The 22470-nt window shown below is 41.0% G+C and overlaps 1 long non-coding RNA gene across 1 annotated transcript in view; it reads left to right on the top strand.

Moving 5' to 3' along the window:
• The first annotated feature begins 538 nt into the window (after positions 1-538).
• LOC132420602 (uncharacterized) overlaps positions 539-22470 on the top strand; it is a 28866-nt gene continuing 6934 nt past the window's right edge. Inside the window, exon 1 of the long non-coding RNA XR_009518393.1 lies at positions 539-577. This is a non-coding gene — a long non-coding RNA (uncharacterized lncRNA). The remainder of the gene's footprint in view (positions 578-22470) is intronic.

The raw sequence follows: 22470 nt of genomic DNA, 5'->3' as shown, positions 1-22470 counted from the left end.
ATATAATGTGCCCATCTCAGGCTTCACCAGCCAATAAGCACGAATTGAGTTTTAATACACGAATCGTAATGGCTCCAAGCCCCTTTCATATTTAACGGCACACCCCAAGCCACTTTACCCCCAGGGTAATTGGTCTTGTTATGGCTCATCACTGCTGCTTTCTAAACTTCTACTCTGTTGCATGGACACTCTGCAACCCTGCCTTGTTTCTGGGGAGGGACCATTCTGATTCTAGAATACAGTTGCTGTCTCTGTTGCTATTGCCTGAATCCTGCAGGAATTGAAAATCAACTGTTCTCCATGTCAGGGAAGGTGGAACTCCTGACCGGGTGCCAGAGATCCTTATCACTGCTCCTGCAAAGTCAGAAGCTGAGGGTGGGGCTGGGAAAGTTGAGGGTGGAAGACAGGATTTCCTGCAGAACTTCAGCTGGAGCCTCAAAATATCACAGCAATTAGTGATCCAGCTCTTTCCTCCTCCCAGCCTGGTGGGTGTGAGCCTAGATCAGGAGCCCCCCAGGCTAGCCATTCCTCAGAGACACGGCTCTGAAGGTGGAAATCTGCCTGCATCCCTACAGCAGTGAGTATTGCCTTCACCTGTCTGAGGTTGAAGTGGGTGCCAGACGTGCTTACTTTTGAAGTCAAAGGTAGAAAATGACTTCATTTTCCGTTTGAAAGGGAGTAAGGTTCCCAGAGGAGATTACACGAGCAGCCCTCAAGGACTTAGGGATATACTCTTTCAAAGTATAAACACACACACACACACACACACACACACACACACACACACTGCTAGTGTAACTGGATATGACTAAATTGAGATGGGGGCAAATTCTTTGACAGGCTTCCCAAGGAGAAGTGGGACCTATCTGTTCTCTCCCCACCCGTCCCCGTGACTCTGGCTGGCCCATGTGTGACTAGGAGAATGAGTACCATGGAAGTGAATCTACGCTGGATCTGCCCCTGGCTTTTACGAGGGCTGGCAGCCTCTGCCTTGACCTCTTGGAACATGGCCCCAGCGTATAAGAAATCTGACTACCTTGCTTGAGAAACTATGTGCAGAGGCCCTAAGACTCCACGGAAAGGGAAAGGGTCCAGCCGAGTCCAGCCTTCCAGCCATGCCGGCCAAGGCCCCAGGCATGCAGCCGAAGCCTCTGGCCCCTCCAGGGGAAGCCAGTCACCAGCTGAATGCCATGAAGTGACCCCAGTCAACTCGACACATGGCAGAGGAACTGACCAGTTCCTGACCTATATAAAAATGGTCATTGTTTATTTTTAGAAATTTATTTATTTATGGCTGCCTTGGGTCTTCGTTCCTGCGCGTGGGCTTTCTCTAGTTGCGGCGAGCGGGGGCTACTCTTCGTTGTGATGTACGGGCTTCTCACTGCGGTGGCTTCTCTTGTTGCAGAGCTCGGGCTCTAGGAGCGCAGGCTTCAGTAGTTGTGGCACACGGGCTCAGTAGTTGTGGCGCACGGGCTTAGCTGCTCCGCGGCATGTGGGATCTTCCTGGACCAGATCAAACCCGTGTCCCCTGCATTGGCAGACAGATTCTTAACCACTGTGCCACCAGGGAAGCCCCTGGTCATTGTTTTTAAGATGGGGAATGTTCTGTTATGCAGCAATAGATTCCTGGATCCCTGGATAAGGACAAATTCTATAGGAGCATCTGAGCTGTGTTCAGAACTCCATTACCTTTCAAGACCTTGGCCCTGTCCCTTGTCTGTCCCTCCTCACTAGACTCCTTTCCACTGGCTGCAGACCCTCTGGGACCCTCAGATACATAGACATAATGGGACCAACCAGGGTCATTAGAAGAGTTTCGCCTTTTCTTCTACTAGTTACAACTACTATATGCAAAGAGAGATCCTCAAAGAATTGGAGACCCATCCTCTGTCCGAGGTGGACATGAAACGAGAAAAAAAGTAAATATTTTCAAAATTTTTCTTCTTAGTATTTGAGAGGAAAGAAAAGGTTCAAGGGTGTAAAGTGCATGAATAATTAGGGTGCTTGAATCCTTCCTTATTTTTACTTTGTAATCATTATGTTTTCTCTTCACCAAACCTCAAGTCCTGAGGCCTGCACTGCATTTCATGATATAAATCCAAATGTTCCCAATTATTATTCTCCGTTAGAGCGATTTTCTCCTCATTTTCTCTTTCACTAAAGAGAAAACGCTAAAATTAGCATTCGTAGCTGGAATCCGTAGCTCACTCAGTATGTTGCTCTAGCTCTGAGTCACATGCCAAGAACACCTTTGCAATCTGGTTCCCAGGGTGTCGGCATTGATGTGCTATGCCAGGGCATCAGTGTGATGCTCAGAGATGCATAGTTCTTTCTATTCTAAGAGGCTACATTTGACTGTTTATAGAGCAGCAAGACACAGCCTCATCTTTACCTGCTGACAAATGAATGGGGGGGAGGTGCTTCTAGATTCATGTCACTGACCTCAGGATCAGTGATCAGCTGAGTTTGGGTGCAGCTTACAGCAGCAGTAACTTACTGGATCCCCAAATGGCCTTTTCATTAGATTTGGGCCTGAAGAGGCCTTTTCTTAGCTGGCTAGAAGCAAGGAGGGTTCAGGAATTTAACGTGTCAAAATTACCATGTCCCATTTATCAGGGGATCTTTATTTTCTGATCCTCTCACATCAAGTTTTGGAGTATTTGTGAAATGTGTAGAAAGAAATCCAGTCTGAGGGAGAACCGAATGGGCTAGTTAGGACTTGTTGTTTCAAGTTATAGAAAAACTAGGGTGACCATATGATTTATTATCCAAACGAGGACACTTTGAGAGCGAAAGGAGGCACTGCCAATAATTAGTCCAGGGCAACAGGTATAAACCTGGATTGTCCTGGGCAAACGGGTCACCTTCCCACCCTTAAAATACCCCAATCGAAGTTGTCTTGAGCAATCTGGCCCGCAAAACAAGAACTCCAGAGGTCAGGTGGGCTTTGAAGCTGTCCATCCAGTTTCTTCTAATGTGTCCACTCTGCCTTCTAGATGATAGCTTTATCCTAAGGCTGGTTCTTCTGTGGTCATAGGGCGGGCGCAAGGAGGAAATGGAGCTCCACGCTGCTGCTTTCACATCTGGCAACGGGGAGAGCACTTCTATCCCGGCCTTACAAGCAAGGATTTTGAGGTTCAGACACTTAGGTCACGTGCCCACTGCTTACAAATGACATGGCTCAGGAAATGGAATGCCTTGATTGGTTTTCATCAACAAGGGTCCACCATTTGGAACTGTGAGTGGGTCAGTTTCTCACAAATACTGGGGCCCTTTGGGGATGAGTGGCTTTTTTGTTTTTCATTAAAATCTGGGTGGTATTAAGAAAGAAGAGGGGAGGCCTACTGGAATATAGCAGTAAATGTCAGCCCTATTGGAAACAAACCTAAAATTTAATAATTTTAGGCTGTGGGTAGTTAAGAGGGAGATTTCCCAGGTGTAAACCCAGGTTTTACCACTTACTACCTGTGTGATCTTGGACAAGTTGTTTTACTTAAATCTCATTTTCCCAACTTGGAAAATAAGCTAATAATAGTATCTGACTTCTATGGTTGTTATGGGGTTAAATAAGATAATATAACCAAAGTGCTTACGACCTTGTCTGGCACACAGTAAGTGCTTAATAAAGGTTAGTGTCTATTGTAAATGTCATTTAAGTGACTTCAGAGGAATGTTCATGGGAATTTGTAAAGAAATCCTAAGGCATCAGCAATAGAGAAATCCGTTCAGTTGGCCGAGGAAGAAATAATAAAGGCAGCAATAGGAGCCAGAGGAAGTAGCAGAGTGAGGGCTGCATATGGGAGAGGGAAGCAGGACCACAAATAAGCAGAGGAATAAAGTCGGGTTTCAGAAAATTTTAACTGGTTCCCATCCAAGGTGAGTCTGTCATCCTTAAACATTACAATAGACTCTTATAAAAGCCTTTTACAATGATTCATGGTCAAGAAATTCTCCCTTATATTCAAGATAAATCCTTCCGGTTGTCACATAAGCCCGTTTTACGTCTTTACACAGGATAAAACTTGGGTAAAGATTTAACAGACATGGAGAGCTAAGATGAAGTTAAGAGATGTTGTAGAGAAAAGTGACAAGGCTTAGTGACATCCATTTTTTAGTGACAGGGAGAAAAGGATAGTGTCAGAAGCAGGCCTGTAATGGTGAGCATGAAAGATGAGGGAGACAATGGTATCTGTGACAAAGAGGGAACAGGGAGAGGTTGGTCTGCTAGATAAGGAGTTGGATTTATAAATAAAAGATTGTGGTATTACCAAGGCTTTGATAGTAAAAACAAAATGGTGCCAGAATAGTAAAGAAGACATTTTTTTTTCCTTTCTGTCCCTTGCTAGATAAATAGGTAGTTAAAACAGAGAGGAGAAGGGAAAATGTTGTCAACAGTGAGAACTTTTAGCAATCTGTACACATCCTGGCAAGGTTTATAAATTAGGAATCATCAAAAATGGATATTGTCAAATCCTACTTTTTGGCATAGGGGGAGTGGAGGGGGGATTGGTGGCTTTTCCTTTTTTTAATTTATTTTTTAAAAATTTTATTGAAGTACAGTTGATTTAAAATGGTATGTTAATTTCTGCTGGACAGCAAAATGACTCAGTTATACATATATATATATACTTTTTCATATTCTTTTCCATTATGGTTTATCACAGTATATATATTTTTAACATCTTTATTGGAGTAAAATTGCTTTAAAATGGTGTGTTAGTTTCTGCTATATAACAAAGTGAATCAGCTATAAGTATACATATACCACATATCTCCTCCTTCTTGTGTCTCCCTCCCAGCCTCCCTATCCCACCCACCTAGGGGGTCACAAAGCAGCGAGCTGATCTCCCTGTGCTATGTGGCTGCTTCCCCTTAGCTATCTATTTTACATTTGGTAGTGTATATATGTCCATGCCACTCTCTCATTTCATCCCAGCTTACCCTTCCCCCTCCCCGTGTCCTCAAGTCCATTCTCTACATCTGCGTATTTATTACTGTCCTGCCCCTAGGTACTTCAGAACCATTTTTTTTAAAAATTTCCATATATATGTGTTAATATATGGTATTATTTTTCTCTTTCTGACTTTCTTCACTCTGTATGACAGACTCTAGGTCCATCCACCTCACTACAAATAACTCAATTTCATTTCTTTTTATGGCTAATATTCCATTGTGTATATATGCCACATCTTCTTTATCCATTCTTCTGTCGATGGACACATAGGTTGCTTCCACGTCCTGGCTATTGTAAATAGTGCTGCAGTGAACCTTGTGGCACATGACTCTTTTTGAATTATGGTTTTCTCCGGGTATATGCCTAGTAGTGGCATTGCTGGGCGATATTGTAGTTTTTTAAGGAATCTCCATACTGTTCTCAATAGTGGCTCTATCAATTTACATTCCCAGCAACAGTGCAAGAGCATTCCATTTTCTCCACACCCTCTCCAGCATTTATTGTTTGTAGACTTTTTGATGATGGCCATTCTGACCAGTATGTGGTGATATTTCATTGTAGTTTTGATTTGCATTTCTCTCATGATTTGTAATATTGAACATCCTTTCATGTGTTTGTTGGCAATCTGTATATCTTCTTTGGAGAAATGTCTATTTAGGTCTTCTGCCCATTTTTGGATTGGGTTGTTTGTTTTTTTGATGTTGAGCTGCATGAGCTGCTTGTATACTTTGGAGATAAATCCTTTGTCAGTTACTTCGTTTGCAAATATTTTCTCTCATTCTGAGGGTTGTCTTTTCGTCTTGTTTATGGTTTCCTTTGTTGTGCAAAAGCTTTTAAGTTTCATTAGGTCCCATTTGTTTTTGTTTTTATGTCCCTTTCTCTAGGAGGTGGGTCAGAAAGGACCTTGCTGTGATTTATGTCATACAGTGTTCTGCCTATGTTTTCCTCTAAGAGTTTTACAGTTTCTGGCCTTACATTTAGGTCTTTAATCCATTTTGAGTTTATTTTTGTGTATGGTGTTAAGGAGTTTTCCATGTAGTTTTCCATGTAGCTGTCCTGTTTTCCCAGCACTACTTATTGAAGAGGTTGTCTTTTCCCCATTGTATATTCTTGCCTCCTTTATCAAAGATAAGGTGACCATATGTGTGTGGGTTTATCTCTGAGCTTTCTATCCTGTTCTATTGATCTATATTTCTGTTTTTGTGCCAGTACCATACTGTCTTGACTACTGTAGCTTTGTAGTATAGTCTGAAGTCCAGGAGCCTGATTCCTCCAGTTCCATTTTTCTCTCTCAAGCTTGCTTTGGCTATTCGGGGTCTTTGGTATTTCCATACATACTGTGAAATTTTTTGTTCTAGTTCTGTGAAAAATGCCATTGGTAGTTTGATAGGGATTGCATTGAATCTGTAGATTGCTTGGGGTAATATAGTCATTTTGACAATGTTGATTCTTCCAGTCCAAGAACGTGGTATTTCTCTCCATCTGTCTGTATCATCTTTAATTTATTTCATCAGTGCCTTACAGTTTTCTGCATGCAGGTCTTTTGTCACCTTAGATAGGTTTACTCCTAGGTATTTTATCTTTTTGTTGCAGTGGTAAATGGGAGTGTTTCCTTCATTTCTCTTTCAGATTTTTCATCATTACTGTATAGGAATGCAAGAGATTTCTGTGCATTAATTTTGTATCCTGCTACTTTACCCAAATCATTGATTGGCTCTAGTAGTTTCCTGGAAGCATCTTTAGGATTCTCTATGCAGCATGTCATCTGCAAACACTGACAGTTTTACTTCTTCTTTTCCAATCTGGATTCCTTTTATTTCGTTTTCTTCTCTGATTGCTGTGGCTAAAACTCTCCAAAACTATGTTAAATAATAGTGGCAAGAGTAAGCAACCTTGTCTTTTTCCTGATCTTAGTGGAAATGGTTTCAATTTTTCACCATTGAGAATGATGTTGGCTGTGGGTTTGTCATATATGACCTTTTTTATGTTGAGGTAAGTTCCTTCTATGCCTACTTTCTGGAGGGTATTTATCATAAATGGGTGTTGAAAGCTTTTTCTGCATCTATTGAGATTATCATATGGTTTTTATTGTTCATTTGGTTAATATGGTGTATCACATTGATTGATTTGCGTATATTGAAGAATACTTGCATTCCTGGGATAAACCCCACTTGATCATGGTGTATGATCCTTTTAATGTGCTGTTGGATTCTGTTTGCTAGTATTCTCTTGAGGATTTTTGCATCTATGTTCATCAGTGATATTGGTCTGTAGTTTTCTTTCTCTGTGACATTTTTGTCTGGTTTTGGTATCAGGGTGATGGTGGCCTCGTAGAATGAGTTTGGGAGTTTTCCTCCCTCTGCTAGTGAAGGGGCTTCCTGTGTGTGGAAACTTTTCCTCCTTCACGGCTCCCTCCCAGAGGTGCAGGTCCCATTCCTATTTGTTTGTCTCTTTTCTTTTGCTCTACCCAGGTACGTGGGGAGTTTCTTGCCTTTTGGGAGATCTGAGGTCTTCTGCCAGCGTTCAGTATGTGTTCTGTAGGAGTTGTTCCACATGCAGATGTATTTTTGACGTATTTGTGGGAAGGAAGGTGATCTCCACGTCTTACTCCTCCGCCATATTGAAGGTCCTCTGGGGTTGGTGGCTTTTCTTTGCTTCTCAGTGACTTTGGTAAAAAAAGTGATACATTTTTGCACCAGTCAACAGTCAAGTGAGCCTCCTACCTTATAAATATGGTCTGAATTGTTCACGCATGTGCAGTCATTTTAGATTTTGTTTCCCTATAGATTTTCTGGGATATGTCTTTCTTATGAATGGTTTCAGTGAAAGATAAACTAGGTTATCTGAATTTTGGTTATTAATATAATTGCATTAAATGTAATTTCTCAAAAAATTAAATACATTTTCATTACAAGAAATTATCTGAGGTTTTTTTAAGTACTTAATTTAACTTGCTATACACATAGCATCTGATCATGATTTTACATCAAAAATAATAAAGAATAAGGACTTGCCTCTGAAGTGTGTACTTTGATTTGTAAATAGAACTATCTAGTCATATAATTGGTAGAAAATTGAAATCCCAAAGAGGATTGTGTTCCACGAAAAGGAGAGACTATGAAAAGAATTTTTTTTCTTCCTTTTTGGTTCTCCCAGCATGCTTTGCTTGTGTCACAAACTATGGATTTTTCATATATAGTACTTACCTTATCTCCATTATCAAACTCTCCATTATCAAAAAAACATACTTTTTTACAAACAGTAGTTGCTCAAAAAATGATTGCAAATGAATGAATCTTTCATACTTCAGAAAATCAGTTCATAGTCCTGAATATTTTAATGAGAAGCATTGAAATATTATGTGTATTGATGCAAACTTATGGACACAGTAAAGTTGCATTTTATATTTTAAAATAGATCTGGTCCTAATTTATACATTTAAGAATTTAATTCTTACTTAACCACTTGACCTACTACTGTCCACTATTCTCAATTATTTAACAACTTAAACTAACACTTAATAAGTATGTATATGGAAGCACCCTAACATAATGCAGGTGTCTTCCTAAGTGCCAATTATATGCCTCAACATTCCCTTCAATTTGAATGTGTTAGTAAGAATCTAATTACACTGGTTAATAGCTGATGGAATTACGGAAGGTTTCTCTCCTACATACTTATTAGACCTCAATAAGTATTCCTTTACAATCTGTCGCTGTTCAATTACCAAGTAATAACTGTCTTAATGAATCTAATTGAAATGCTTATTTCAGACTCCTGTCACACACAAAGAAGGAGGCTTCACTTGGAGTGCTTCCCCTGGATGGAACCTGACTTGTTTATCCAGAAAGAAGTGACTTCACTGGGAAGAGGGTCAAGGGGCAAAAGCTTTTGCAGAGTTTCAAGGGCATTCATTTCTCCATCATTCAAGTATCATAAAACTTAAGCCCCTCCCCCAAACCTTGCTACTCAAGCCCATGCCTACATGAATCTTCACCCAGTCTTCAGCTTGCATTTTCCCCTTACAGTGAGAAATGTTGGTTTAGCTTTCCTCAATGAAGACTGAATAATAATAAAAATGTAAATACCAATAGCTAATATGCATAGAGTACTTCCTAGTGCCAGAGCTGCCTAAACACTTTACATATAGAAACTCATTTAATCTCCACAAACTCCCTAAGAGGGATATATACTGTTATTGTACCCATTTGACAAATGAGGAGACAGAGGATAATTAATTTTTTCGAGAAGGACAAATTTGCACAGCTTATAGGTTAATAAATGGCAGAGATTGTGAAGCAACCCCAGGTCAACTGGTTCCACTGCATAAACTCACAAAAGCAAGACGTGAAATGAATGTTAGAGCTTAGTTGATGCAACCTCTTGTTACTCAGGAAATTGAGGGTTCAGCCTTACACAGCAGAGAAGGGTCTAGTTCCTGACCTCCAATCTTGTGCACTCTGACCTAAACTATGCTGCATTGTTTAAAAACAACAAAATAGTTACGAAACCAAAACAACAACAAAACCCCTTGAGGTAGATGTTCTATTTAACACTCCTTCCTGCCTCCCTCCCCCTTTCTGTAATTGTTGTTTGGATCAGCAACTGGGTTTTAAAACTCATTTATCTCAAGGTGATGATAGAATTTGTTTGGAAGAATGTATAAGAGGACAGCCCAAAACATACCACAGTGTTTATTTTTCTTAAGGAAGAAATTTAAATTGTATTAGTCCAAACAGGGATGTGAGGTTGATTCAGGGAATTGCAGATCACTGATAGTTTACAATTTCTATGCAGATTATGTGAGGCTGTGCCATTGAAAACCACCCTTGGAGAACTGGCTTGGCCACAGAGCTGCTGACACACATGTGCTAAGCCCAGAGACTCACTGAAAGTCAAGTTAACCTCAGCAGGATGTGGTCCTTCTCAGTTTGTGTCCTCATAGTCATGGTGATGGGCAGTTATCACATCAGGGTTCAGCTCTGGGACATACGCTGCATGGATTTTCTTCTCCAAAAATGATAGTGTGTTCAGGAGACACCACAGTGATTGCAAGGATTTCTGCTAGGAAAATGTCTCTATGGAATTTACAAGGATTTTAGACACACACACACACACACAAAAGAAAACCTATCTGACAAGAATAACAACACTTTATATAAATTAGCTAGATTTGCTGAAGCAGCGCCTTATATATAGGTGCAGGTTTTCTTCTTTTCCCGTGGTCCATCTCAGTGGTGATTGGTGTCATTGCTCCAGTTATAAATGGCCCGAAATGGGAGTGCTCAGGCCTGTTCCTGACCCACGTTGTCATCTGTGCAGCATTCTTCTCATTTTAGTCTCTGATATTTTCCTCCAGTCATCTATGCTTGTCCATGCTGATTCTAGGGGCTTGCTTTAAGACTCCTTTTGCATTCACTCAGGAACAGTTTGTAAGGAGAAAAGCGTCCTCATATCTACCCAGTGAACATAGCAGCAAAATTACGGAGACTTTGGGCTTCCCTGGTGGCACAGTGGTTGGGAGTCTGCCTGCCGATGCAGGGGACACGGGTTCGTGCCCCGGTCCGGGAAGATCCCACATGCCGCGGAGCGGCTGGGCCCGTGAGCCATGGCCGCTGAGCCTGCGCGTCCGGAGCCTGTGCTCCGCAACAGGAGAGGCTGCAACAGTGAGAGGCCTGCGTACCGAAAAAAAAAAAATTACAGAGACTTCTAACAGAACAATAACTTCTTTTCTGTGGAAAGAAAGCAACACTACAGGAACACTATGGAACCCCACTTAAATTGGGAAATTTAAGCTCAGTGCATTCCCACCAGTTTCTCTAGGTGTTTCCATACTGCTCAGCAGTAGACACTCACTAAATGTCCATTGAATGAATGAATGCATGTTTGCAAAAGGGTACCTGGGTTAGAGAACTATCATAATTATTACAATGTGTGCACTCTAATTGCCATTATTTGTTTATTTATTTATTTATTTTTGCCTGCATTGGTTCTTTGTTGCTGCATGCGGGCTTTCTCTGGTTGTGGCGTGTGGGCTTCTCATTGCGGTGGCTTCTCTTGTTGCAGAGCACAGGCTCTAGGCGCGTGGGCCTCAGTAGTTGTGGCATGCGGGCTCAGTTGTTGTGGCACACGGGCTTAGCTGCTCCGCAGCATGTGAGATCTTCCTGGAGCAGGGATTGAACCCATGTCCCCTGCATTGGCAAGTGGATTCTTAATCACTGCGCCACCAGGGAAGTCCTCTAATTGCCATTTAAATTTTTATTCCTGGCCCTAAGTAAGCCTTGAATCCAATGGTGGGAAATGGGGGAGGGGGGAATATACTTTGTTCATATTTGAATCTCCAGCAACTGGAAGACTGTGTATGGTCCATAATAGGCCCTCAATGAATTCTTATTTGAATGAGTGAATAACTAGATTACTGAATGAACAGTATTGGCTTCTAGGTATGACTTAGGGAAATGATAGGAGATAATGAGGACCCATCACTGAAGCCATGTTGGGAAGGGCCTGGTATACAAATAAGGAAGCTGGGATTTATTACTTATTCTTTTTGTTATAGGAAATGACTGAAGCTTTTTAAGCAATCAGGGAGTAATTCAGTAACCAAAAGCTGTTTTAGAAAATCACGCTGATGGTCACGTAGATCAGTTGGGGGGTGAAAAGACAGACGTGCACCTAAGCTTTTGTTGCTTTCAAAAAGTGATAATGAAAACTTTAATGACCAAAGGGCTTTTCAGTCCAGACATAGATGTGGCTGCCTTAACTCTGTTTTGTATTAACGGAAATAAATATACTTTACCGACCTCACACAGTCTAAGAGTGCTGTATAGTTTTAGAAGACAAGTCCCTATGAAATTAGTGTAAACACATTTAATGTATTCAATTATCTATCATTTCAGTAAATATAAAGTAACAAGGAACTTCTAGATCCTTAATGGCCACCAAGAGTATCCTGAGACTAAGAATAAGAAATGCTCCCCTTCTGAGTTTTTAACATCACTTTGGGAAAGAGAGTTCTTTGATTCCTACGGTCCTTTAAAGTGTTGGACATCCAATTGCATGACTTTGTAGCCACTCTAAGATTCGAAGGGTTGGACTTATAGAAGCAGATTGTTTTGTTTCTTTCTGCCGTCTGTGTTGTGGGCCCCTGATGGTTACAACTTAACATACAGTTTCAGTCAACCACTTGGGATTTTCTCCATCAGAGTTAGCTGAAATGTGTTGGCCTATAGCTGAGGCTACTTCAGGTCCATCAACCTGTGTTTTTTGCACCTCTAAAACATACAAACACCTCTTTGTTACATAGCATCATAAATATTGATTGCTCACTATGACAATATATGGCTGTGAAATTTTTACAGCTCCTTCCGTCAAGCAGTGGAGGTTTTTCTCCCCTCCCCGCTGGATCTGGGCTGGCCCTTTGACTTGCTCTGACCAAAGGAAGTGACAGACATGATTCTGTGTGATGTCCACGCCTCTGCGTAAAGCGGGCTTGGAGCTTCCACTCTCACATTCTTGGGACTCTACACCTTGAAGCAAGCCTAAGATAGCCTCTTTGAGGGAGAGACAGGGAGAAAGACAGACAGAGATCCTGTTACAGTAGAGGCCCAGTCATCCCAGCTGAGGCCCAAGGTATGTGAGGCCATCAAAGACCAGCCAGCCTCACGGACAGATCTACCAGCTGATGGATTGCAGGTGCGTGAGAAACCCCAGCCAACACCATGTGGAGCAGAGGTGAGCTGTCCCAACTGAGCCCTCCCCAAATTGCCAACCTATAGAATTGTGGAAAATAATCGTTGTTGTCAGCCATTAAATTTGGGATGTTGTGGTAGACAGAATTTTAAAGAGGGCCCCCTGCCCCGCCAAGATTCTCATTCCCTTCTTATTTAATCAAATACTAATATAGGTACTGCTGTGAAGGGATTTTTCAAATATAATTAAAGTCCCAAGTAGTTGACCTTGTGATAGAGTCCTGATGCAATCATTTAAAGTGCTGAAGCGAGCACTTTAAAAGCAGCGAGTTTTCTTTAGTTTTTCTTAAAGGTTTTCTTTCTTTCCTGACAAGGAATTACTGACAGCATTTCGAAGAGTGGCTCCAGCCAGCAAGGGAGCTGGGGCCTCAGTTGTATAACCAAAACCGAATTCTGCCAACGGTCTGAAAGAGTTGGAAGCAGATTCTCTCTTAGAGCCTCCAGGTAAGAGCCCAACTCAGCCGAGAACTTCTTACAGCCTTGTGAGACCCTGAGCAGAGAACCCAGTCCAGCATACCCACAACACTGACCTATAGAATCATGTGCTAATAAGCATCTAGTTTGTGCTAATTTGTTCTGCAGCAATAGAAAATTAATACAAGTAATTTATTTCAGATGATGAATACGCATACTAACATTTTCATGACACACAAGAAAGATATAACATAGAGCAGTGAATTTTAATTCTGGCTGCACATCAAAATCTTGTGGAGAGCACTTTGAACATACCAATGCCTGGGCCCACCCCAGAGATGCTGACTTAATTGATTTAATTGTTCTGGAATGTGGCCCAAGCATTGGTAGGTTTGAAAAGCTCCCCAGGTGATTCTAATATGCAGCCAAAATTGAAAACCACTGATAGAAAACAAATTCTGTATGGGCAAATAGATAGATGAGAGAGATTTCCACCTCATCACCCCTCCACTGTGAGATAACTACCTTCAGCCTGTTGGTGACTCTATCAGTTAGGGTGCTTTCAACTGGAAGAAACAATATCCCATCAGCCATGGGACAACAAGAATAATAATCTCTCCCTTCATAGGAAATTCAGGTATGAGGGGCTTCAAAGTTGGTGAGTTCAGAAGCTCTATATAACCATCTTTCCTCTGCCTCCTTCAGCATGTGGGCTTTTCTCCCAGTTTACTTCACGGTACCAAGAAGGTACCTGCTGATTCATGCACCATATACCACTTGCCACCATCCAAAGGAGGGGAGCTTCTCCTCATGTATTGCCTTCTATTAGGGAAGGAAAACTTTCTCAAAGCCTTCCCAGACTTCTGCTGGCCAGAAATGGGTTACATTTCCATGTCCTCACTGTCAAAGAGACTGGAAAAGAAGTACTTGGCATGTTAAGCCTCTGTAGTGGGAGGTGGGCTCTCCTAGCAAGTTCGCAGCAGGAGCAGAAGGGTGGAAGGTTACTGGGTAGACTACCAACCACCTTGATTCTTTCATGCACACCCTTATGCTCATATAAAGATACATGTTTATGTATCTCTATATACATGTACACACATGAATAGAATTACATCATAGATCATCTTTACTGTGGTCATTCTCCCTCTCACATTCAAGTATTGTTATTATAATAGTTTTAACTTATTCTGCTTTAATCCAATAACAAATGTTCACACCTGGTATTTATCCTTTAGTAATGTTCTCAATGCATACATAAATCATCAAAAATGCATATACTAGGACTTCCCTGGTGGCGCAGTGGTTAATAGTCCACCTGCCAGTGCAGAGGACACAGGTTCGATCCCTGGTCCCGGAAGATTCCACATGCTGCGGAGCAACTAAGCCCACGTGCCACAGCTACTAAACGTGCACTCTAGAGCCTATGCACCACAACTACTGAGCCTGTGCTCTAGAGCCCACGAGCCGCAACTACTGAAGCCTGCGTGCCACAACTACTGAAGCCTGTGAGCCTAGAGCCCGTGCTCCACAACAAGAGAAGCCACCGCAATGGGAAGCCCGCGCACCACAACGAAGAGTAGCCCCTGCTCACTGCAACTAGAGAAGGCCTGCGCACAGCAACGAAGACCCAACACAGCCAAAAATAAATAAATAAAAAATAAAGTAAATTTTAAGAAAATGCATATACTTATGTGGTGGAGAGGGGGTGTCATGGTTTATTTACCAAAAGAGGATCATATTGTATATTACAGCAGTTCTTTCAAGCCAAATACATGCAAAACACAGGTATTTTTCTTACTAATCTCTAAATATTATCTATTACTGCCCAACTTTTCTCAGTTTTCCCTCTCATTCATCTCTCCTTTCCACTCCTTCAACTTTTATCAGAGTCCAATTAAAACAGTACAAAGTAGCTTACCTCATACTTTGTTGTTTGGGATGTGAGGGCAACATAGTTATGAAGCAAAATATTTTCTAACTATTCCTCTATCTTTCAACTAGTCGCTTGCACTTAGAAAAGTTTTCTGGATATTTGCAAACGAATCAATGGACAAAGGATTAATCTCCAAAATATATAAACAGTTCAGGCAGCTCAATATCAAAAAAACCAAAAAACCCAATCAAAAAATGGGCAGAAGACCTAAATAGGCATTTCTCCAAAGAAGACATACAGATGGCCAAGAAGCACATGAAAAGCTGCTCAACATCACTAATTATTAGAGAAATGCAAATCAAAATTACAATGAGGTATCACCTCACACTGGTTAGAACGGGCATCATCAGAAAATGCTGGAGAGGGTGTGGAGAAAAGGGAACCCTCTTGCACTGTTGGTGGGAATGTAAACTGATACAGCCACTATAGAGAACAGTATGGAGGTTCCTTAAAAAACTAAAAATAGAATTATCATATTTGGTAATTGACCCAGCAATCCCACTACTGGCCATATATCCAGAGAAAACCATAATTCAAAAAGACACATGCACCCCAATGTTCATTGCAGCACTATTTACAATAGCCAGGTCATGGAAGCAACCTAAATGCCCATCAACAGATGAATGGATAAAGAAGTTGTGTATATATGTGGTACATATATACAATGGAATATTACTCAGCCATAAAAAGGAATGAAATTGGGTCATTTGCAGAGACATGGATGGACCTAGAGACTGTCATACAGAGTGAAGAAGTCAGAAAGAGAAAAACAAATAATGTGTATTAATACATATATGTGGAGTCTAGAAAAATGGTACAGATGAACCAGTTTGCAAGGCAGAAATAGAGACACAGATGTAGAGAACGAACATATGGACACCAAGGGGGGAAACTGGCAGGGTGTTGGTGGGATGAATTGGGAGATTGGGATTGACAAGTATACACTGATGTGTATAAAATGGATAAGAACTAATAAGAACCTGCTGTATAGCACAGGGAACTCCACTGTACAGTAGAAATTAACACAGCATTGTAAAACAACTGTACCCCAATTAAAAGTATATATATTTAAAAAAAGAAAGAAAAGTTTTCTGGGTCTCCCGATATTCCCATGTAGCTTTTAAGATCCTTTATTCTCTTTCTACTTTCCCAATGAAAGCCAGTAATTAATTTTGTCCCTCCTAAGCTGCTGGAAGATACATTCTCTCCTAGGGGAATGTAAGACTTTGGGATGACGTTTTGCATTTCCAAAGATGCCATATTTCCCCATGACTTTTGCTACCCAAATGGTAGAAGTTCCCTATTGCAGGATAGAGAGGAATTCATTCTTTCCAGACTCTCTCCTTTTCCCATGTCTATTGCAACATGGAAAGGAGTTTCTTCACAAAGCTCTAAAATACAACCATTCTGCCAAAGAGTTTTGTTTTGCTTTGTTATGTTGTTGGTTGTTTTTAGTAGGTATGGCCTTTTCTGTTATCTTTTTAAAATTATTATTAATTAATTTATTTATTTTTGCTGTGTTGGTTCTTCGTTTCTGTGCGAGGGCTTTCTCTAGTTGCGGCGAGCGGGGGTCACTCTTCATCGTGGTGCATGGGCCTCTCACTGTTGCGGCCTCTCTTGTTGTGGAGCACAGGCTCCAGACGCGCAGGCTCAGTAGTTGTGGCTCACGGGCCTAGTTGCTCTGCAGCATGTGAGATCCTCCCAGACCAGGGCTCGAACCCATGTCCCCTGCATTAGCAGGCAGATTCTCAACCACTGCGCCACCAGGGAAAGTTATCTTTTAATCAGATGTGAACAAAACCAAAGTGTTGTTAAACAAATTTATATACATAGTGAACCTGAGTCCTTTCTGTCTAAACAACTCCCTAAATATACTGATGTCTGAGTAAAGGAGAGAAGAAAAGAAGCAAAAGATCTGATCATCGGAAAAGACACAAAACCATTCAAAAAAGATTACAACAGAATTGTGACTCCTGGTCACCTTCAATTCAGGCACAGGGCAACAACTTTGTCAGACCAGGGCCTGATCAGAGTCTAATAAGATGTGAATAACGCCTAGAGCAGCCAGGGTTTCAAAATGTTGTAACCAATGTGTTTTCAGTGTGCCCAGGCCACCCATTTTAGATTTAGAAATTAAAATGATTCAATTGAGGTGATTTCATATGTAAAGATGAGGAAAGTACTCTTCCTTTACAAATAGCTCTTCATCCCCTGGCATTAGGTGACCAATCTAAAACCAAAAGACGCAAGTCCAGTTATATGATTAATTTACATTTTTTCAACAATGGGGGTAATTTTCTCTTTAGTGGTTTCATTCTCCCTTTTGCATTGTAAGCTTATTTTCAGAGAAAAAGAACTTCCCACTGAATTGTCTTGGCTATCAATACTCTATATAAGTTAGAACAGCAGAAATGCCAATAAAAAATATGACATACAGCTAAGACCTTAAATGCCATGTTAGAGGTTGAATTCCATTTTAGTCTGGCTACACTGGTTAAGATTACCCAAAAAACTTCTTTAATCCCTTTAAGGTGGTCCATGCTACAATAGAGAGGAGGGGACAAAGTCACTTCTTCAAAGGGAGAACTTGTTCAATTCAGAAAATTCACTTTAAAAAAAGGGAGGGGGTCAGTGGGAGGGGCGAGGGGAGGAACCACAGGGAATTTTGGAAAGGGGTGTGGCTTTTCTGACAGCCTTAATTGGCATGCTGTCACAGAGGAGAGGATTTTGCTCTACTAATTATTTTGTGTTTTCACGAGTTGTCATTGCCGTAACAATCTCATTGTCCCCAGAGCTACCTGTTCTCTATTCACGCGCTTCCTAGCTTTCTGTTATTCTGGAATCCAGGGAAGAGAAGACAAAGGAGAAAATGGGTCTTTACAGGTTTCTGTGTCTGTGCCCTTTGAGAATAAGACCAAGGCTGACGCAGCTTCTCCATTCTGAGGTCCTGCTCTGGACTTAGCATCTACTCATGCCCTGCTCAGCTGCTGCCCAGGCCGCTCTGCCTGAGTCTTAGTTCTTTCCTCGGAAGCCTCTTTTCTGCCTTTTGGGATTTTCACAATTTTCATATTTCACCACGTCAGTCCTAGGATCTCCAGCTGAAAATGAAATACACTGTTTAAACACCTTGGAAACCAAAGGACACCAAGGTCAATAACCACTGGGACATCTCTCTCCCAGCTAAATCAAACCTTCCCGGAGTTTGTTTCCAGTGGTGGACCGATGTCACCTTTTCTTGAGACTAGAAAACTAATCAAAGTCAGGGGCTGTCTCCAGGAGGTTTTTTTTCTCCTTTTTTAAAACAAATTTAGAAGAATCTAAATTAAAGACATTTCTCCAAAATATATGTTTGAATGGGGCACATTTCAAAATGTTAGTTTTAATGGTTACAGCCAGTTTTTAGGATTTTGTGTGTTTCTTTCCAGACTCCCTTCTACATGTATACTTACATTTAAAATAATTTGAATTCCATTGTTTTCTTCAGTTAAATTTTTTACCATTTTCATTAAATAAATTTATGGTAAATATTTATGTAAATTATGCCAGCTTCAAGAGTTCAACTGTTTCTACCTCTCTGGAGATGGGTTGCATAGGTAATTGGAAATAATAGCTTAATAAGTCCCAGAATTCAGATGGGCTTATTCAGGGGGCAGCCTTCACTTGGTCAGTCTGAGAGGCTGTCATCAAGTCAGGTTGAATCTTAAGGTTTGACTTCAATTTTATGAGTTGCTGTAGGTATGTAACTGACCAACAAACAATCCAGATTGCTTAGATCAGCTAATGGTCCTGTCTCTCAACCTGAGATGTCCTTGAATTTTGAAGCCTAACTCAAATTCCAAATGCACACTAACGCCTGAGGCTTTCAAGTTTGCAAAAGTACCCCGTTTCCATTTCCTTCTTACACTTTCTAAAGCTCTCCCAAACCTACAGCATGCTCCATTCAGAATGTTAAAGAATTCTCTAATCCTCTTATTTGGGAACCTGATTTGCAAATGCTAAGTGGTATATGCTTCTGCTATGTTTAGTAGCATTAACGTTTTCAATTGTCTGGTCAGTCTCTGCCACTTGACTTAGAATAAAACCCTGAGGCAGTGATCACATTTGCTCCTTCAACAGACATTTTCTATGTTCTTATTCCAAACCTCACAGAAGGCTAGGCAGCTCAGATCATCAGAAAACATCTTCCGTGAAGATAAAGTGTGATTCCTATAGGTCTCCCAACCATAGGGAAAAGTGGAAAAATTATAACCGTGTTTAACTCCCCATATACAACCCCAGCTCAACATGAAGAAATTCCAAAATAAGAAATAAAGTGAATTCGCCCCCAAAGACTCTGACAGGCCACAGATGTAGATCTGGCAGAATGCCCAGAAACTTAGATGGGTACAATTTGGACACATCAGGTTAGTTTCTTTTAACATCTCTAAATTCATCCTCTCTGGTTGCTTTCAGCCTACAGTACTGCATCAGCTCCATCCAGGGATTTTTTGTTTTTCCGAATAATTGATTTGGCATGTTCTTTATGATAGCCAAGCATGTGACAGATTCACTAAATGTTTCATTTTTCACTTGGTATTTGGCACATACCCCTGGATACTGTAATTATTCTACCCTTTTTGTCTCTCCTCGTTATACGTGAAACACTGGAGAGAGGCCATCCTTTCTGATTGAACACTGATATTCTCTTTCAGCCCTTTCATGGAGAGTGTTGGTTTGTGACAGGGCCTGAGTGTGAGAATATGTGGATTAGCCCTGATTTGTGAATTGGCTGTCATCTATATTTCCATAGCTGTCACAGCCCCGCTGATCTCAGTTTCTGCACCTGGAAAATGGGAATGACACATGCTATTCCTTTCCAACAAAAAGCATGTTGAGAATTAACTCACAGAGCTCAAAAGCACCAGGAAAATGTAAGAGGAAACCGTTCACCAAAGCCAAGTGCTGACCCTCTCTCAGGTCCCAATGGATGTGCCCATCATTGTTTCTAAACAAGAAAGAAAAAAACCCAAAGACCCTCAGACTAGAACTGTGATTGATCGGTTGATCAACCGTGAGCTCAGTGTTTATGAGACACAAGGGTAGATATACAAAATGTACAAGGCAGATCAAGGGTCCCTTGGAGTTGTTACCTTCAGAGCAGCAGTTTGACCTCTGACAGTTGTCGCAGCAGCAGTGGTGGCTTTCCAGATCAGTGCTGTCCAATATAGTACTTCAGTGGCATTGGCTACTGAAGTACATTGGCTACATTCCAACTGCTCAGAAGCCATATATGCTAGTGGCTACCATATTGGACGGCACAGAGTCTCCACCAGCATAGAAACTTCCACTGGACAGGGCTGTCTGACACTGACAAATCTTCCCTCTCACAACTTCTCCAACTGGCCCTAAGGCAATCTTTACAGTAGCTTCAGGTGAGTCCATCTCACACAAATGAACAACAGTCTGAATTAACGGTTGCATATGAAACAAATGCCATATTTTCATACTTTCCTTCACCCGAACCCAGCACAAGAGGCTAAGATAAGCCAAAGTGTATGCTACACAGAGATTTATCAACCAATAATCAATACCTAATTCTAAAAAGAATTATATCACGGGACAGGGTCTAGAAATAGTCTATTTTCCTTAATATGTGAGTCCCAGTTGATTCATGGTCTGAATATCCAGGGTTTGACTGCCCTCCCCCAACCTCTCACCCCCCGATTCCTCTGTGAATTAAAGATTGATTTTATTATCCGTCCATTTCCTCCTTGTTTATGGTATCACATCTATTTGATAAAGAAGGCAACGTTAGCAGAGATTTAAGTGTTTTGCATGCCATATATGCAAAAAGGGTAAACATCAAATATAGACACAAGCTAAATGGCTTAAAATGCATTGTTTTCATGCCTTATCTTATTGCCAATCTCATATATACCTCACATCTAACAGGGAACAGGGCTCACACATCCATAAAAAGCTTACAGACTAAGCTATTGAAAGAGTAACATTTAAGCATAGCATTCATAAAATAGCTAATGGTGCTATAGAGTTGACAGATACCATAGAAGTGTCAGAGAAATGGATGTTGAACCATCTCCTTTCAAAAATGAGAAAACTGAAATCAAGAGAGGGAACCCTCTTACACTGTTGGTGGGAATGTAAATTGATACAGCCACTGTGGAGAACAGTATGGAGGTTCCTTAAAAAACTAAAAATAAAGGTACCATATGATCCTGCAATCCCACTACTGGACATATATCTAGAGAAAAACATGGTCCAAAAGGATACATGCACCCCAATGTTCATAAAAGCCAAGACATGGAAGCAACCTAAATGTTCATCAACAGAGGAATTAGTAAAGAAGGTGTGGTACATATATACAATGGAATATTACTCAGCCGTTAAAAAGAATGAAATAATGCCATTTGTGGCAACATGGATGGACCTAGAGATCATCATACTGAATGAAGTAAGTCAGAAAGAGAAAGAGAAATATCACATGATATTCTAAAAAGAAATGATACAAATGAACTTATTTACAAAACAGAAACAGATTCACAGACTTAGAGAATGAACTTTTGGTTACAGTGGGGAGAGAAGGGTTGGGGGGGAGGGATAGTTAAGCAGTTTGGGATTGATGTACCCAATTGATGTACACATTGCTATATTTTAAATGGATAAACAACAAGGACCTACTGTATAGTACAGGGAACTCTGCTCAGTATTATGTAACAACTTAAATGGGACAAGAATTTGAAAAAGAATACATGTATATGTGTAACTGAATCCCTTTGCTGTACATCTGAAACTAATGCAACATTGTTAATCAACTATACTCCAATATGAAATAAAAGTTAAAAAAAAAAGAGAGGTATAGTGCTGCAGTTACTTGATGGGTAGTGGAGTCGGGATGTGAACCCAGGTCCCAGACCTGGACGCAGGGCTATTTTGGACCCCTTGTTCTTTGCCCTCCTCTGATAAGGAGGATGAAGGAGATGAGCTGGGAGGGGAGGAGAAGGGAGAAAGTTGGCTTCTCTCAGATGGCAGAAAGGCGAGTCCTCCTGGTACCTGGCCAGCACCTAGGCCACACAAGGCCCACTACTTTGCATGTGAGACACCCTTTCTTCTTAGCCTGAACCAGCATCTCTTGTGTTGCCATTTCCCAGAGTAACCTAAATGCCAACCAATGGGATCTCTGGAACCAGAGTATGGGTGGTGTGTCTTGGTTAATTCATTTTCTTTACAATGCTTTCCTTATGAAAAGCTCCAAGTTCTCTAACTCCATTTCTCTCAAATGGCATCTAAGCATTTATCTCGAGGATTTGTAGATGTGGTTTTAGGGGTCTGTAAATCCCCTGAAAATGGAAAATGAAATTCAGCTCTCAGTCCGTACCATTCATTAAATTATCAAAGATGTCCATGATTGAAAAAGGCTA

The sequence above is a fragment of the Delphinus delphis genome, chromosome 2 (genome assembly GCF_949987515.2).
Source record: "Delphinus delphis chromosome 2, mDelDel1.2, whole genome shotgun sequence".
Classification (NCBI taxonomy): domain Eukaryota; kingdom Metazoa; phylum Chordata; class Mammalia; order Artiodactyla; family Delphinidae; genus Delphinus; species Delphinus delphis.
This window is presented reverse-complemented; position numbering and strand designations above follow the sequence as displayed.